The sequence below is a fragment of the Alligator sinensis genome, unplaced genomic scaffold (genome assembly GCF_000455745.1).
Source record: "Alligator sinensis unplaced genomic scaffold, ASM45574v1 scaffold131_1, whole genome shotgun sequence".
Lineage (NCBI taxonomy): Eukaryota > Metazoa > Chordata > Crocodylia > Alligatoridae > Alligator > Alligator sinensis.
In genome coordinates, this window is record NW_005841830.1 from 4,384,374 (window position 1) to 4,390,984 (window position 6,611).

The 6,611-nt window shown below is 40.8% G+C and overlaps 1 long non-coding RNA gene across 2 annotated transcripts; it reads right to left on the reverse strand.

The window, feature by feature from the left end:
* Positions 1-177: 177 nt before the first annotated feature.
* Positions 178-6,016, reverse strand: LOC112550157. 2 transcript variants are annotated; one of them, XR_003093839.1, is made up of 3 exons: positions 5,848-6,016; positions 1,746-2,077; positions 178-1,519 (listed from the first exon to the last, which is right to left on the reverse strand). It is a non-coding gene; the product is annotated as an uncharacterized LOC112550157 (long non-coding RNA). The 2 variants fall into 2 exon arrangements; XR_003093833.1 differs by having other exon boundaries at positions 178-1,525.
* Between the last annotated feature and the right edge of the window lie 595 nt (positions 6,017-6,611).

A 6,611-nucleotide genomic window follows, 5' to 3' on the forward strand; every position in this document is an offset into this window, starting at 1 on the left:
TGGTAGGAGCCACACGTAGCCCATAAGGCTAGGGTGCCTGAGGAGCACCCATTATACCGGGAGACCCCCAGGGGGTCCGAGAACATACGGGGACAGAGGTCCCGGCTATCCGTGCCCAGGGAGTCATAAGGCAGGCTCCCAACCTTATTCAACAGCAAAGACGTGGCGGGCGAGAATCGAGGGTGCCCTTGGGCCGAATTGGCACGGAGAGAGGGCCTCAAGGAGATCACGACCCTCCTGACGGACCCCGCCGTGACACAAGGCTAAAATAAATATGGGACTTCAAACATATGTATAACTGGCAGCCTCTTTTCATTGTTCATCATAATAGAGGTCACTCACCCTATTAGGGCCAAAATGTGGTTTAGTAATAGACTCTTATATCTGTGTCACCATACCCATGACTCATCATTTGCGGTGAACCTGGTTTTGTTGGTTGGTCTCGACTTCATTATAAAATGTTTTACCCTTGTCTTACCTTTTCTATTCAACAGCAGCCACCACAGTCTCTTCCCATAAGGCAAACCAAACAATACAAAATGCCTCTTCTGTAAAAGAGATGATACAGTCTTTCAAAAAATAAATCAAACTACCCTGGATTTATTTCAGAATTAACTGATCTGGATGCAAGAGAGTGTTATAGGGCTCAAAATAACTCTCAGTTTCATTACCCTTCATTGGTTAAAGTAGGACAGTAAGTGACCAATGAATAAGATATAGTTACCCTGTAGGCATAATGGGCAAATCTATTTCATGGCAGGAAAAATAATACTCTTGAGAAATGTTTCCCTGCTCAAGAAAAGCTGTAATGGCAAATAGATATAGAACTACTGCATGCAATTTTGCTGAACTGATGCTATCACAGTATATGGCTCACAGACTACAAAAATACATTGCATAATATACTTCTCACTATATTTTTAAGTTCCATCCCCAACTGTGCCAATGCATCTAAAGCTGTATTTACAATGGGCTCCACACATGTAATTATTTTATGGCACTAGCTCTGTGTATTTTGTTGATGGATGCTTCACAGTGCATAAAATTGTAGCTTTCGTTGCAGATTCTTGAATATTCTTTGGTTCTTTTTAACTTGGAATATTCCCTTTTCCTGGCCTGGATGGTAGCAATGTGTTTAAGGACTGCATTATGCCATGGAAGTAGGGGGAAAGTACCTTGTGTGGAGAAGTGGAGGGAAGCATCACAGCTGTGGAAAACATTGGAAGCCATTAGGGCTGCTGGAAGCCACCTAAGCAGCAGAGCTGGTGACACCAGTGGAAACAGCAAAGCATACTGTTTCTTCTACTGTGTTCCAGAGGTAGAGCAAAGGTCCCATCCCATACAGCTTATGTTCCTCTGATTTAGTTACCACTGTAGCAGCACAAATGCTTGCAGAATAGTGGGCGCTAGATACTAAGCTGTGTCTGATTCTTGCGTGAGTGCATGGGGCTGGGTCTCCATGGGTTCTCAGTCTTCTTAAGTATATTGATGTAGCATCAACTGGAACTTGGCTGGTAACCTGCAACTTAAAAGAAAGTTCTAAGTTGGTTGTGTTTATGTAGGAAGCCCCAAGTATGTGACCATAAGTTCTCCTATTCCCAGCATCTAGTACAGGGTTCATTCACTCCTGCCAGAAAATTATAAAAACACAGAGCAGCTTTCCCAAGTAATGACCTCAACATACTGCAGAAACACTAATAAACTGCAGTGTGCTTTACGCAGTAATGAAGGAAAAAGCCACGTACCTCATGTCTCAAGATGTAACATGAAAGATTTGAGCTGAAGTTCTATGATGCTATTCTAGTTGGGTCCTCTGCTGTTTTTCCTTGCTCTGATTAATCTCTTTGCAGTGTAGCATTTGGTTGTTGAAGCTAGAACCATGCCCTTTCTAAAAAATAATTGGTCCTTTGGTAGTCTTCAGCATTCTAGTACTGATTGAAACATTTTACAAGGGGCCCAGCACTTGGCAAAAACAAGATTTCTGTGCTTAGTTGATTGTATTCCTCTCCCATCATAGAAATCACAGCAACTGTAGACATCTTAGCCAATTCCTTTACTTGTCACTTTCAGTTTTGTGCTGACTTCAGTAATGTTGATGCATTTTGCAACAATGAGAATTGTAATGGAAGAGAGAAGAGTGGAAAAAGATGGTGGTACTGAAGATTACTCTTTCAGGGGAAAACTTCAGGCTGTACATATATTTTCTATTAAAATACCAGTTTGGCACGCCTTATATATAGGTAAATATCACTATGTGTAGGTTGGGACCCTTACTGCTTATTTAAGCCAGGAGTAATACAGTTATGGCAAACATGTTAAACAATTTATTCTCTCCTGTGTTGAGAGGTAACTATAATGGTATTGGGCCATATTTTTAGCTGAGGTGTGACAGTCTTTCAATCAACATAGTCTTTGCTAGAGAGCAATGTTGAAAAGCTGTCAGTTACTCAAGGGAAAATATAGTTCTTTTATATGTCTAATTGTGGTCAGCTCCTCAAGTGGTATAAATCAGTGTATTGACAGAAATGGAACTGTGATTTATGCCATCTGAGGCTCTGGCCTCTAGTTATTTATATAAAGTAGACAGAGCCAAATATTTAAATAATGCAGATAGTATAAATATTTCCATATCTTCTATCTTAACAACATTGCTCTGCCTCATTAGCAGAGCAACAGCTTTTTGATGCATGAACTTTTGTATATATCCTTATGGTATGTAGAGATAACAGTTGTTTGGATTTTGCAACCTTGAAAAAGGTTGGTAATGATACTGGAATGCAGAAAAAAAGCTGTTCTCTATAACTACAACTTTCACTTTTAGTATTGATATCCTGAGATATTACAGTATTTCAAAATTAAATGCAAAACCATTTAATGCAACATTAGGGTGCAAATCTGAGCATGAAAGTATCACAGCCTATGAAATATGGTACTCACAAATGTTAGTTTGGCCACATTACACATACCACATCTCTATTAGACATTTAACAGTCAGATCACCCATACATTCTTTACATGGAAAAGGTATATGGAATGCTAAGGGTCTGATCCTGTTTCCATGCAAGTTTCCTATTGCCTTTCAATGTCAATGGGAGCAGAAATGAGCTCTTAGTAATAAAAGTTAAGTATTAACCCCTACTTTTCTGTGGCTCTGCACTACTGTTAATGTTTGGAAGCTGAGGAGGGGCCTGCATTGTAGCAGAGGTATCTTACAGAACAGTCCTATTGAGTTTAAAATAAAATGATTCTAGTAAGTTTTTGGACATGTATACCGTAGAATTTGTATAGAATGCAATAGAAAATGTCATCCCTGTCACAGAATTATTTAAGAGACTTGTTTCTCCTTTAGAATATTATATGGTTCCCTCACTGTAGCATCTGAGCAATGAAATAAGCAGAATACAAGCATTAAACAGAATAGAATGTCTATAAAACTGTATTGTTTCTGGTCCTGTCAGACTACATAAGGTATCTTGTGCACAGTATCCCAGGAAGAATTCTGCTGACTCCATCAGAATCCTTCCTTGAGCACAATGAGGATGCATGCTAATATGGGAACTCCATCCTCTGAAAGGAGATGGTCAACAACTGGCAGACAATGGCCTGACCTGGTCTAGCCCTCACCTGGCTCGTTCCTGCCCACCTTAGAACTTTTGATTATGAGTTGGGAACATCTAGTTATAGTCCTGGTGGCGCATTTTAGTCCTATCCTTCTAGGAATGCTGTCCTTACTTCATCAAAGAAATCAATGCTTTGATTTGCACAATAGGAAGCAGAGTGGCCTTGCTGTGATCCTTTTGCCGGTTGTCCCAGACAGCAATCTCGATGTGTTCTTTCACATTCCATTTTTTCGTAAAGGATATTTTTGGCCCTGTGTGGTGCCCTGAGGATAACTCAAGTAAAAACTGTTTTTATAAAAATAATGTCTCAAAGGCCTGATTGGCATAAGGCCAAGAATAATGTATGCAGCTATGTGGGCAAGGTTTTGTTGCCTGTACCAGTGAAGAGCATTTAATAGAACTGTATGGGAGAAATCATGTCAAACCCAAAGAGGCCGAGGTTTCTCTTAGCGTCTTTATTTGTCCTCTGTGCTCTCTCCTTTGTCCTAATGTAGGTCTCTGTTTCCCAAAGAAAGGCAGTGTTCCAACAGGCGTAGGAGTAATGTGGGCTACAAACAGCTGTGTTTTTACTTTGTCATGCTGACCAAATGATGATGCTCAAGAGGCAAAATTTAGACCTATAATTTCTGATTGGTTGCTGTATGTTGCATTACAAGGGCTACATGAAGTTCTTTGACATATGTTCCTGATGGTTAAATTTTAGCTGGCTAATGCAAAGGTTTCATGTAACTGGATAGCTCAATGAAGTGACCATGGGACCTTTATGTCTTAGCTTTGAGTCCATACTGAACATTATCATCTTGTTGTTACAGAAACATAAACAAAATGAATTGATGATCTGAATCCAGTTCCCAGTGGACAGAAGTCCACAAAATTATATCTGCTAACTCAGTTTGTACCAGTTAACCTCCATGTTGCCAGTTACAGCAGGGATGCTGCAAATGGGCCTGGAGTCTGAACCATGTTCTTATCCCTAAAGTGGTCTCTCCATGACAGAGCTGGGGAACTTTGGATTGGGGCGGGGGGAAGGGGAGGAGGGAAGAAGGTGATATTTTTCCTTCCTATAACAATTCTACTCATGGATAAAGGACTCTCCTCCTTATTGTGGTTGGCCATCAAGCTTGTTTGTGAATCATGAAGTTATACACATGGCAAGTGTGTACATGTATGTTAAACACACAAGTGTAAGGTCTGATCTTCACATGAATGCACTATAGGTCATGCACTACTTCATTAAAAGTTATTTAAGTACAGGCATAACATTACTTAGCTGGGCCTTAACTGCAAAATTAATGAAGCTCCTTGCTACACCATTCTGAACTTGTCTTATCTCACCCCTTGCAGCTTTATAACTTTCCTTATGTTGCCACAATAAGTCACTGCTCCCCGTGGAAGAAACAAGTTCCATTTGCTAAGCTGAGTCTCAAATTTACTGGAATTTCCCTTAGGAGGGTGAAGTAGAGGAACATGCGGGGAGGAGGAGATCTATATATTTTGCCCCAGGGGAGTTTACAGATAGGATGAGATTCAAGTAAATTTGAGTTGTAACTTGGGTTCTAGCAATGGCTCTTGTTAATTGCTTCAGGCTTCTGCCTCAGTTTCCCATAAATTAAACGGCTGTGAAAATATGTACTTAACTACCTCAGAGGCAGAGCTGTAAGAAGGTCTAATGTGTGTATAGTGCTTTAAACAGCATTCAGATCCTATAACTAGTTCTATCAAAATGCCCATAAATAACATGGCATTTGGGCTTATCACAAATTTGGCCTGGGAACAAAATACTTGGCTTGTGAGCTTGCAAGAGCAGGGATTTTCACTGGCCTTGAACAGTCTTGCAGCTCTGTTCTTGTACCCACAACTGAAGTTCAATCTCTTGGCTTTTAATAATGAGTCACAGGACTGAATGAACTAAAATATTTGATGGAAACATTTAGGAGCATGATTAATCTTTTAATTCTGAAAAACAGCACCACCGAGTCTAGCTGGTTACCTGCTGAGATCTGGGCTGAAGATTTTTACAGTGTGCCAAGGATTTTAAATCTGTTTGCATGGCAGGGAATAGAATTGAAACATCATAACAAATAAAAGGCAATGGTAAATCAAACAGTAAAAATCAAGCATACTCTTTAGGATACAGCTATTTGCATTCATTCAGTTTCCCCTGGTCAGTGTTTCCTCGCAGTATTCACATACAGCACAGCTTTTTTTTTTAATCAGCTTTCTGTACCTTTTATCCAGAAGAGTCTCCTTTCCACCCTGCTTGCTGCATTGCACCACTGATTCAGTGAAGACATCATCCTCATAAGGATGCTCTTCTAACTCACCTCTGAGTTCTGCTTGCTTTTCTCCTCTGACAATTAGGCTTAAATGTGCTGCAGCAAAGTACTCCTGCTCAACAGTCCTGTGGCTTTTTAAGTGATAAATTGCATTAGCAAATTCCTTATTAGATAATCTGTCAAATGAGGTCATACATAATTTTAGCAATCTCGTCCTGATTTATAACACTGTTGCAGTGAGTTACACATACACAAACCAGCATGCCGACTGTCAAAGTCAGGTATTTTTGCTGTGCTAGAAAGGATATTCTGGGGCAGTCCAGTGGCTGGCTAGTAACATTCTGCATTGCCACATGTGACCCAGATTGCATTTCAGTGCATAGCCTCACCTCCCCCAACCTAGCAACAACACAGAGGGAGCATGCTATCCCACACCTTGCACACCCCCACAGCAATCCTTCATGGAATTGATTTTAAAGGATCTTTTCCTACCTTTGTTAACATAGGGATAGTGACTCTGACATGGAGACTTGAATATATGTGGGGAAAAATACAGGCCCTGAGCGGGTGGGGGAGATCACTGCCAAAATCCTTTGTGCATCATTCCTGTTCTCCTTCCCAGGCCTGCCTTCCTGGGGCACTACTGGCTTAGGAAGCAGCATCCTCAGCTCCTGGAAGGAGGAGAGTCTGTGGCAGGATGGGTTCTGAGGGCTCC